This window comes from Amblyomma mixtum, unplaced genomic scaffold (assembly GCF_055824585.1).
Source record: "Amblyomma mixtum isolate Tamu unplaced genomic scaffold, ASM5582458v1 scaffold_21, whole genome shotgun sequence".
In the NCBI taxonomy this organism is placed as follows: Eukaryota; Metazoa; Arthropoda; class Arachnida; order Ixodida; family Ixodidae; genus Amblyomma; species Amblyomma mixtum.
In genome coordinates this window covers 739,733-751,655 of record NW_028317718.1, presented here as the reverse complement: position 1 = coordinate 751,655, position 11,923 = coordinate 739,733, and the positions used below count along the sequence as shown (strand labels likewise).

At 56.3% G+C, this 11,923-nt stretch overlaps 2 non-coding genes across 2 annotated transcripts; both read left to right on the top strand.

Annotated features, from left to right (window-relative positions):
• The first annotated feature begins 2,312 nt into the window (after window positions 1-2,312).
• Window positions 2,313-4,127, top strand: LOC149324679 (small subunit ribosomal RNA). The gene has a single exon (XR_016286749.1). It is a non-coding gene; the product is annotated as a small subunit ribosomal RNA (ribosomal RNA).
• A 1,523-nt stretch (window positions 4,128-5,650) lies between these two features.
• Window positions 5,651-5,803, top strand: LOC149324678 (5.8S ribosomal RNA). Its single transcript, XR_016286797.1, has one exon. It is a non-coding gene; the product is annotated as a 5.8S ribosomal RNA (ribosomal RNA).
• The last annotated feature ends 6,120 nt before the right edge of the window (window positions 5,804-11,923 follow it).

Sequence of the window (11,923 nt, the reverse complement as noted above, 5' to 3'; positions counted from 1 at the left end):
GGGGCATACCGCCTAGGCAGACGCGAAACAGTAAAGCGTCCGCTTTGTCAGCAAAGTCCGAAACGGACCTCTCGACGCCCGGGAGGTGAATTCGGGCTTTAGGCGGCCTCGGCAGATGTGATTTTCATGAGTTTGTGCATTATTTATGCGAGTTTTGCGGCGAACGCGCCTCGAGTACGGCGGCTCGCCCGACGGCTATGTCCACGAGTACGGCTCGTGCGGGGCGCCGCGGAAGCGCGGTTGTGCGATGCCGCAGCAAAGCGCGCACGATTTGAGTGGCTTTTGCGGCGAACGCTCCTCGAGTACGGCGGTTCGCCCGATGACAATGTCCACGAGTACGGCTCGTGCGGGGCGCCGCGGAAGTGCTTTTTTGCGATGCCGCAGCAAAGCGCGCTCGATTTGAGGGGCTCTTGCCGCCAACGCGCCTCGAGTACGGCGGTTGGCCCGATGACAATGTCCACGAGTACGGCTCGTGCGGGGCGCCGGGGAAGCGCTTTTGTGCGATGCCGCAGGAAAGCGCGCACGTTTTGAGCGGCTCTTGCGGCGAACGCGCCTCGAGTACGGCGGTTCGCCCGACGGCTATGTCCACGAGTACGGCTCGTGCGGGGCGCCGGGGCAGCGCTTTCGTGCGATGCCGCAGGAAAGCGCGCACGATTTGAGCGGCTCTTGCGGCGAACGCGCCTCGAGTACGGCGGTTCGCCCGATGACCATGTCCACGAGTACGGCTCGTGCGGGGCGCCGGGGCAGCGCTTTCGTGCGATGCCGCAGGAAAGCGCGCACGTTTTGAGCGGCTCTTGCGGCGAACGCGCCTCGAGTACGGCGGTTCGCCCGACGGCTATGTCCACGAGTACGGCTCGTGCGGGGCGCCGGGGCAGCGCTTTCGTGCGATGCCGCAGGAAAGCGCGCACGTTTTGAGCGGCTCTTGCGGCGAACGCGCCTCGAGTACGGCGGTTCGCCCGACGGCTATGTCCACGAGTACGGCTCGTGCGGGGCGCCGGGGCAGCGCTTTCGTGCGATGCCGCAGGAAAGCGCGCACGATTTGAGCGGCTCTTGCGGCGAACGCGCCTCGAGTACGGCGGTTCGCCCGATGACCATGTCCACGAGTACGGCTCGTGCGGGGCGCCGGGGCAGCGCTTTCGTGCGATGCCGCAGGAAAGCGCGCACGTTTTGAGCGGCTCTTGCGGCGAACGCGCCTCGAGTACGGCGGTTCGCCCGACGGCTATGTCCACGAGTACGGCTCGTGCGGGGCGCCGGGGCAGCGCTTTCGTGCGATGCCGCAGGAAAGCGCGCACGTTTTGAGCGGCTCTTGCGGCGAACGCGCCTCGAGTACGGCGGTTCGCCCGACGGCTATGTCCACGAGTACGGCTCGTGCGTGGCGCCGGGGATGCGCTTTTGTGCGATGCCGCAGCAAAGCGCGCACGATTTGTGGGGCTCTTGCCGCCAACGCGCCTCGAGTACGGCGGTTCGCCCGATGACAATGTCCACGAGTACGGCTCGTGCGGCGCGCCGGGGCAGCGCTTTCGTGCGATGCCGCAGGAAAGCACGCACGATTTGAGCGGCTCTTGCGGCGAACGCGCCTCGAGTACGGCGGTTCGCCCGACGGCTATGTCCACGAGTACGGCTCGTGCGGGGCGCCGCGGAAGCGCGGCGTTGTGATGCCGCGGCAAAGCGCGCACGATTTGTGCGGCCCTTGCGGCGAAAGTGGCACGAGTACGGCGATTTACTCACCCACGGAGTCTGGGTACTTATCGCTGCTATTATATGGGGGTCCCAGTGGAGCAGTAGGCGGCGCGCGCCCGCGTGTGCGCGCAGTGACCGGGTCTGATATGCGGCCTCGTGCCCAGCGTGTCCCCGTCCCTCGGACCCCACGGCATTCGTCTGCAGCCTCATCCGCGTCTGCGATAGGGGCTGGTTGTCGGACGACGCTGTTTCCACGTTTTACGAGGTGTGTTCCGTGCTACCCGGACTCGATTCCGTGCGAGCGCGCCGAAGACGCGGGCGTGTCCCGTCGTCTGGCGGCTTGGCCGTCTCGGCTACGCAGCAAGCGCCGTCCAGTTGCCTAATGCTGCGGCCCTAGAGGCCGATGTGCGCACTGGTGGGCGCGTTACAAATGCTTTGCCTAAAGGCACACGTGCTCTCTTGCCGCGTGGCGATTGCCGTACCTACGGGTCGGATGCCGCAGCGAGCTCGAACGATGCACGGGCAGTGCAAGCTGCCGCGAAAAAGATGCGTCGCGCGCTGGGGGTTTATGGCGGCCCTATCGGCGGCGACGAGGCACCCTTCTGGGGCGAAAAGGGAATGCCTATGCATCATACCTGGTTGATCCTGCCAGTAATCATATGCTTGTCTCAAAGATTAAGCCATGCATGTCTAAGTACATGCCGAAATAAGGCGAAACCGCGAATGGCTCATTAAATCAGTTATGGTTCCTTAGATCGTTTCTTTCTACTTGGACAACTGTGGCAATTCTAGAGCTAATACATGCATTGAGCCTGAAGGCCTTTGGCTGACGGGCGCTTTTATTAGACCAAGACCCATCGGGCTCTGCCCGTACTCTGTGGTGACTCTGGATAACTTTGTGCTGATCGCATGGCCATGAGCCGGCGACGTTTCTTTCAAGTGTCTGCCTTATCAACTTTCGATGGTAGGTTACTTGCCTACCATGGTTGTTACGGGTAACGGAGAATCAGGGTTCGATTCCGGAGAGGGAGCCTGAGAAACGGCTACCACATCCAAGGAAGGCAGCAGGCGCGCAAATTACCCACTCCCGGCACGGGGAGGTAGTGACGAAAAATAACAATACGGGACTCTTTTGAGGCCCCGTAATTGAAATGAGTACACTCTAAATCCTTTAACGAGGATCAATTGGAGGGCAAGTCTGGTGCCAGCAGCCGCGGTAATTCCAGCTCCAATAGCGTATACTAAAGCTGCTGCGGTTAAAAAGCTCGTAGTTGGATCTCAGTTCCAGACGAGTAGTGCATCTACCCGATGCGACGGCTCGGACTGAACATCATGCCGGTCCTCTCTTGGTGCCCTTCATTGGTGCGTCTCGAGGTGGCCTGCGCTTTTACTTTGAAAAAATTAGAGTGCTCAATGCAGGCGAGTCGCCTGAATAAACTTGCATGGAATAATAGAACAAGACCCCGTTTCTGTTCTGTTGGTTTTTGGAATACGGGGTAATGATTAAGAGGGACAGACGGGGGCATTCGTATTGCGGCGCGAGAGGTGAAATTCTTGGACCGTCGCAAGACGAACTACTGCGAAAGCATTTGCCAAGAATGTTTTCTTTGATCAAGAACGAAAGTCAGAGGTTCGAAGGCGATCAGATACCGCCCTAGTTCTGACCATAAACGATGCCAACCAGCGATCCGCCTGAGTTACTCAAATGACTCGGCGGGCAGCTTCCGGGAAACCAAAGTATTTGGGTTCCGGGGGAAGTATGGTTGCAAAGCTGAAACTTAAAGGAATTGACGGAAGGGCACCACCAGGAGTGGAGCCTGCGGCTTAATTTGACTCAACACGGGAAAACTTACCCGGCCCGGACACTGGGAGGATTGACAGATTGAGAGCTCTTTCTTGATTCGGTGGATGGTGGTGCATGGCCGTTCTTAGTTGGTGGAGCGATTTGTCTGGTTAATTCCGATAACGAACGAGACTCTAGCCTATTAAATAGGTGCGGGGTTCCCAGCACCTTACAACCTTCTTAGAGGGACAAGCGGCTCCTAGCCGCACGAAACAGAGCAATAACAGGTCTGTGATGCCCTTAGATGTCCGGGGCCGCACGCGCGCTACACTGAAGGAAGCAGCGTGTCTTTATCCCTGTCTGAAAAGACTGGGTAACCCGTGGAACTTCTTTCGTGATTGGGATAGGGGCTTGCAATTGTTCCCCTTGAACGAGGAATTCCCAGTAAGCGCGAGTCATAAGCTCGCGTTGTTTACGTCCCTGCCCTTTGTACACACCGCCCGTCGCTACTACCGATTGAATGATTTAGTGAGGTCTTCGGACCGATGTCCGGCGCGGCCTTTCGGTTGCGCCGGTCTGTTGGAAAGATGACCAAACTTGATCATTTAGAGGAAGTAAAAGTCGTAACAAGGTTTCCGTAGGTGAACCTGCGGAAGGATCATTACCGGATTGTGCTTGTCACACCCGGCGCCGCCCCCACTTATAAGCGGGGGAAGGCCTCAACCGCGGAGTTGCGAGATTCTGAAGCCGCTTCTCTGCACAAACTGTTGCGCCCAGCGGAGCTCCGTCACCAAGGGAACGTCGGACCGGCTGTATCCGCAGGTTTGAACGGCGTAACGCACCACTCATGGTGGGCTTTCGGTTGTCGACAACCGTCGAAGAGGCGCAAACAGAGCCGGTAGGCAGGCCGAGGGAAAGGCCTGCCCGCTGCCAAGGGAACGGCGGCGGCTGCTGCGAAGTACGAAAGGAAACGCTGCTCGCTGGCTTTGTCGTGTTGCGACCACGAGTCGGTAGGCGGGCCGAGGGAAAGGCCTGCCCGCTGCCAAGGGAACGGCGGCGGCTGCTGCGAAGTACGAGAGGAACCGCGGCTCGCTGGCTTTGTCGTGTTGCGACCACCAGTCGGTAGGCGGGCCGAGGGAAAGGCCTGCCCGCTGCCAAGGGAACGGCGGCGGCTGCTGCGAAGTACGAGAGGAACCGCGGCTCGCTGGCTGGGAAACTGCGCTTCTGCGCGACGCGCACGCGGCGGGACGCGCGCGGCCCAGGGAACGGCCGCGCGCGAAAGGTCTCGCACTGCGGGCGCGGAGTCTGACGCCGCGCCGACGGCGCGAAAGGAGGCACCGGGACCGAAAAGGACGAGGGATTATAATCCCGCACTTTGAACGCATTCGCGGCAGCCGGGTTCTCTTGCTGCTTCGTCCTTCCCAGCCTTCGAGTAGTCTGTCGGTGCGCTACCGAAACGCCGTCCATGGCACTGTGGCCGGTGGGCTCCTATTGCGGGAGTAGACTGATGAACGTCCGCTTTGCGGCTTGTTCCAAGTACGCGCTGCGTAGCCACGGCTAGGCGGTGCCTGTCTCCTTGCGAAGCAATGATGTGGCGAAATGGTCGAGTAGGGAGCAGCACGATGGCGCACCCGGGAGCGACCGGACCGGGGGGCTTTGGGGCAACCCCCTCCCCTACAAAAGGGTGCAGCAGCGGTAGGCGGTGATGACTCGCCTTGAAAGATGTGAACAGCAGTTGAGTGTGAACAGCAACAAAAAAACCGCTGCTGGAGTCCGGGGGGTAGCGTCGCTGCAGATCGCAGAAAGGTGCGTGAGGACGGTGGCACAGAGCTCCAAGAATATGTATTTCTAGCAAACGCCGGTGCTTCGAGGTGTTCTGCGGTCAGGCCCGTGCGAGAGGAGCGGGCGTGCCCAAGAAGGCACAAGGAGACCCACCTCTGATGAAGACCGGAATTGGAGCGCCACGCGTTGCCAAATGCTTCGTCATCCTATTAGTGACGCGCAAGCCATTATCGCACGAAAGCTTCGAGACTTTGCTCGCTTTGGCTTTGAGGCACGCGCAGCATGCCGAACGGACGGCTGCGAGGCGCGAAAGACGTCGGTCGAAACTGCGACTGGAGACCAGGGGAAAAGCCCGGTGCCTAAAACCCTGGTTGTACTGTACGGATTTGAACAAACCAAACGCACGACTCTAAGCGGTGGATCACTCGGTTCTCGGGTCGATGAAGAACGCAGCCAGCTGCGAGACTTGGTGTGAATTGCAGGACACACTGAGCACTGATTCTTCGAACGCACATTGCGCCCTTGGGTCTTCCCTTGGGTTCGTCTGTCTGAGGGTCGGATCATATATCAAGAGAGGCGCCGGCGCCCGGGGATGGCGCGGCCGGCGACTCGTTTTGACCGTGTCGGCAAAGAGGACGGCTCTGTACGGAACGCCGAAGATCCCTCGAAAGACTTTGCGAATGAGGAGGAGAGCGGGTCGAACCCTTCAGCCGCGCGCAAAGCGGCAGAGTCGGGTCGCCCTGCGCTGACGTAACGCGGGCCGGCGGCTGCTAGCCGTAGAGCGTCACGCCTCAGAAAGCGACCGCCGCAGGAAGGGATTACCTGCAGGGAAAGAGCGGTCCGACGGGAGACGAGGCTGTTTGGACGGGCGGCGAAGCGCTGCCTGCTGGCCCGCGGAGAAGTAGCCGAACTGCTGCGAGAAGCGCAGAGACGGGAACGCCCTGTTCCGGGCACGCCCGCGCGAGAAAAAGGGATACCTCGCGCGGGGTGCAGGGAGGTGACGGGCGCGAGCGCGGTGTGCGCAGCACAGTTCGGCAAAGCGCAGAGGCGCGCCGTGTGCGCGGCAACGAAGGGGTCCCCCGGACCCTGCGGAAAGGGACCGCCTCCTCGAGTGGGCGCGAAGTCGAGTACGGGTCGAACGGACGCGATCTCGTTGCGAGCGCAGTCCGCCGTCGGTCTAAGTGCTTCGCAGTCTCTGCCCCGAGAAAAACTGGGCCACTCCAGTTGGGGCGGGGGCGACGCAAAACTCTGACGATGCCCCTACGCCAGGCCGAGGTCGTTCTCTCGAGGGAAAGAGAGGCGGCAGGGAATTTATTCGGCCGCGGCGGTCGGGGGTTCACACTCTCTGCGTTCAGTGTTCCGCGCGCAACCGATGCGCGCCGTCCCGAGCGCCGGTCAGAGGTGCCTTCCAGTCTCGCTCGCAGTCGCCGAGGGTGCTGCCGACTGAGAGCGGGGAATGGGCGGAAGGTGCCGGCCGGAGACGAGGGAAGGACGCGCGCGCGCGACCGCGCCGGAATCGAACGCGAGAAAATGCATATCTGTGTCGACCTCAGATCAGGCGAGACAACCCGCTGAATTTAAGCATATCACTAAGCGGAGGAAAAGAAACCAACAGGGATTCCCCGAGTAGCTGCGAGCGAAACGGGACCTAGCCCAGCACCGAATCCCCCGTCCTTGCAGGCGGTCGGGAAATGTGGTGTATGGGAGGCAACGTTCCCGGGAGTTTGCGACGGTGCAAGTCCCCCTGACAGGGGCTTGTCCCAGAGTGGGTGCCAGGCCCGTCTCCGCCGTTGCGCGCCCGGGACGAAGCCTCCCGTGAGTCGGGTTGCTTGAGAGTGCAGCCCTAAGTGGGTGGTAAACTCCATCTAAGGCTAAATACGACCGAGAGACCGATAGTCAACAAGTACCGTGAGGGAAAGTTGAAAAGAACTTTGAAGAGAGAGTTCAAGAGTACGTGAAACCGCTTAGAGTAAAACGGGTGGGCCCTCGAAGCTCGAAAGCGGTGGGATTCAGTCTCCGGACGACTGCCGAGCTGGCGGCGTCGGGTAAACGGCTCCTCTCGGGGGGCTGTTCCGGCTGCCAGTGCGCGGACGCGGTCTCCGGGGTGCGCACTTCCCACCGCCGGTAGAACGCCGCGACGGACGCGGGTCAATGGGAAAAGTACGACTTTGAGTCCGGCTCTGGAGGTGCCCTGCTCGTCCCCTCGGGGGCGGTTCGCGGGAGTTATACCTTGCCGTGCACGAAGAGTTCGTCACCCCGTCCAGGCCCCATGGGCTTCTCCCGGCTGTCGGGAGGCCCGAACGATGACGCCCTCTGGAATCGGAGCGGAGGACCCGCTGGGCAAGCTTGTCGCCTCTCGTTGTCCGGGTTGGTCCCGCGGCGGCGGGCTGGCGGCGAGAAGCCGGTAGGAATGACTGACATAAATCATATACTAGATCATTTTAAGGTATGTCGACGTCCTCCGAAGAGTAAGACGTCGGGTAACCATAGAGCTGAGGCTTCCCTAGATGCCCTATCTAGAAAGCAGCGCCGCGCTGCCCGTTACCGCGAGCACCAGCGGCTCTACAAATTGGGACCCTCTGTACTGGGGGATGCTTTGCTCTTAGATGGTCACCCTCCTAGTTGCTCGCTTTCAAAGCTTCATGAGGTTTTCGACCCCATTTTCAGTAGCAACTCCGATCCTGTGGAGTCTACAATTCCGTCAGAGTTACAGGCTCAGGTAAATGAAGCCTTATTTGCTGTTGATGAGGTGGCATCAGCTCTGCGACATTTTCCCAACAAATCCGCCCCTGGCCCAGATGGGGTCTCACTCACCGAACTTCGAAAGGTACCAGCCGAAGTGCTGGCACTTATATTCAATAATTGGTATGCCTACGGTGTGGTCCCCCATGAACTCAAAGTTTCGCGAACAGTTTTCATCCCAAAATGTGCAAAACCTGCTTCACCAGGTGATTACCGGCCCATCACTATATCCGCTGTTTTGTACCGATTGTTTGCGAAAGTGCTCCTGGCAAGGTTGTCGGCTGAAAACAAGTTCCATAAGTTTCAGGCCGGGTTTTCAGAGGACAAGTCAACGTCCTCTAACCTGATAATCTTGCAAGCACTCATGAGGACGATGAAAAAACTGCACCGCCCGCTGTTTGCCATAAGTCTAGATATTCAAAAAGCATTTGACTCGGTGTCGCATCATGCCCTGTTTGCGGCCTTAGAGGGCAGGAGTGTGCCGCAGCGCTTCATTGCGCTCATACGCGACATGTATAAATTCGGTACCACAACGTTTTGGTCCGATGGCATCACAGACGACATCAGAGTCCCTCTCCGGAGAGGCATTAAGCAGGGGGATCCTTTATCACCTTTTCTTTTTAATTGTGTTCTGGACCCCCTGCTACAACAGTTGAATGCCTCGGGGCTTGGAGTGCACCTGCGGGGTGCATCAATGAGTGCTCTAGCATTTGCGGACGACATAGTCTTAGTCTCTGATACATTCGAAGGCCTCCAGGCCCAACTTAGAAACACGGAGCAATACCTTCGGAATGCTGGGTTGAGACTGAACCCTCAAAAGTCACAGTATTTCGGTTGGCGCTACGACCATAGGGCTAAAACCGCTAGGTACGAGTTGCCACCCGTTACCCTTGGCTGTGTAGAGGTGCAACCGGTTCCAAAAGACACCCCAATAAAGTATCTGGGTCTGGGAATCTACCTTACGAAACAACCTGAAGTGCTTACTGCCAAGGCACGTTCCCTTATGCAACTCATAGGTGCTGCCAGTCTTAAACCCTTTCAGAAGCTGCACTGCTTCCGGCAGCTGGTGGTCCCCGCATTCCTATATACAGCATCCAACACTCTGAATGTCCGCACTGAATCTGGTCGCCTAGATAAGTTGATGGGAGGTGTGGTCAAGAAGGCATTACATCTTCCACACAGCTTTCCTAACACCCACTTGTGGTTGCCGTCAAGGTGTGGAGGGCTGGGGCTCCTGCAACTGCAGCGAGTCGCCCAGGCAGTGCAACTCAAGGCACTTGGACGACTCATTCGCCTTGGCGACAACTTTGTTGATGCTCTTTTTGAGATCGTCCTGCAACCATCTTTCAACCAAATTGCACAGCAGTTTGGCGTGCCTGAAGGGGTCACTGCACATAAAGAACTAAGTTCGGCCATCAAAAAAGGCTCCATAGTATGGTGGAGGAAATTAGAGGCAAAGTATTCTAATAAGGATCTTTTTGCCTTTAAGGACCAGTTTTCAGCCAATTCATGGCTTTCTTACACTTCCACTATAATGAAAAATGGCGACAGGATAAAGGCTCTACGGCTGCGTACGAATCTTTATCCAACACGAACATTGTCCAATAAGCACTCAACAAATCCAGATGACCGCCTGTGCCGGCGCTGTGGCCGCGCTCCAGAAACCACGTATCACATTCTCCAGGAGTGCAAGAGTATATCCTTGCCACGCACAGAGCGCCACAATTTTGTCGCAAAGAATGTGGCCAGGCTGGTACTTCAGAAAGACCCTACAGCGGTCATAGAAAGAGAGAAAACTTTTGCAGCCCCGAGCGGCTCACGTCTCCGCCCCGACATGATTGTTAGGAAAGACGGGGTTGTCCACGTGGTCGATTTCGCCGTGACGTGAGACACGAATGTGGGAATTCTCAAAAGTATGTGTGCCTACAAAGCGGCGAAATACGAACAACTCCGGCCACACTTTCCTGGTGAAACCGTCAAATTCTGGGGCATGGCCTTCGGTGCAAGATCTATGCTGTGCAGAGAGACCGCGAAAGTTGGTGCCATACTTGGTCTCACGAAGGCCGATCTAGGATGGCTCTCTGCAAGAACGTTGGTAGGGAGCATTATAATGCTCAACCGCTTCGCGAGGTTGGTGAAGTGACGGCCTTGCCCCTCCCAACCCGTAGGACTTCAGTTATCTGACACCTCCTTGCTTGTCGCACCTTTTAGTATTTTATTATTTTGTCTTTTATTGTTTTTAAGCCAGTAGTCTCCTTTTTGGACCCCTGCTTTTAATTTTGGGGGCGACTACTTGGCCAGCTTTTAGATGCTTTTAGATTTTGTAGTTTAGTTTTTAGCAGTTTTTAGTAGTATTTTAGCCCTTACTAACTAGTCATGCGCTGCTACAGTTTTCAAGGCATTTGCCCCCAAGGCCCCATCATTCCATGTTCGTACAAATAACATCTCCTCTAAATGAGCGCGGCAGTACACATTGCGTGACTTGCCGCGCCGTCAAGTGAACTCGTGGCCAAGTACGGCGAGGCTAAACGCTTCTGCAGCTTGGCGACGGCAAGACACGTTAATTAACACCACCTTGGGGGCCCTTTTCACTCCGCTGATGCGGGGAAATTACAGTTCTTAGCCAAATGCCTCGTCATCTAATTAGTGACGCGCATGAATGGATTAACGAGATTCCCACTGTCCCTATCTACTGGACTGTCGTCTGCGACTCCGCCGCGTTCGGACGTGCCGGGCCGGGCTCCTGAGGGCGTGCGTGGTTTTCGACGATTTCCCCTTGTGTTCCTTCAGTTTTCACCTAGAACATCAACTTGGTGAGGTCTGAGCTTTTGTACTCCACTTTTGTCAGGGTCCCATTCATCTGGGGTTGAGCCTTTTGTGGGCACAACTGCTTTCTTGAAAAAGTTATTAATTTTTGTAAGCACTTACTGAACCCCATTGTGCTCTATTGAGGTAATCAATCGCAATTTTCGGTGTGTTTCCCTACAGTATCGTATTAAAACTTAGTTTCAATAGATTCCTGAACCAATACTGAACATAACTTACTTTGTTGGGTTGCTCTAAGCATATTTTTGGAAAAGTTATTTCAGATTTTCAGTGTATCTCATTGTAACACAGGCCGCCATTGCATCCTCCCCAGTCGGCATCGCATCGGTGGCCATTAGGGCTAGTCGCGGCTCTTCCACCTTGTATAGTCTCGGGGCAGCCTAGGGGCGCCTTTTTTGTTTGTATTACTTTTCCTTGTATTCAGAGGAGGCTGAGTTTTTGTACTCCTCATTCAGAAGGATCGATTTCATTTCGGGGTGAGCCTTTTGCAGGTCAACCTATTTTCTTTAAAAACTTATTCTTTGTTTTGTAGACACCTTGCGAACTTCTTAGCGCTCTTTAGTGTAACTAAATCTCCTTTTTAAGTAGTCTCACTGCACTAGATAATTAAAACTTAGTACCAACAGATTCTTGGATTAATACAGAGCATAAGTAGTTTATTGTGAGCCTCTAAGCCCATTTTTGGGAAAGATATTGACGATTTCTAGTGTATCTACATAGCCGTTTCGGCCGCCGTTTCGGCCGCCATTGCGGCCTCCCCGGCTGTTGCTGTGTTGGCGGCCATTGGGCACTGTCTGGGCTCTCCCAGCTTAGACATAGGTTAAGCCAGTCTAGGGCCTTTTTTTTGCTTTATTAGGCTCCCTTGTCTTGGGAGGAGGCTGAGCTTTTGTACTCCTCCTCCAGAAGGGTCGATTTCAATTTGGGGTGAGCCTTTTGTGCGTGCAGCTATTTTCTTCAAATAGTTATTAATTAGTTTGTAATCACCTTTTGATTGTCACTGTGCCCTAGGGGCGCAACTAAACTTGCCTTTTAAGCAGATTCCCTTGCTGTACACAATTAAAACTTAGTAACAATAGATTCCTGAATCAACACAGATCATAAGGTAGTTAT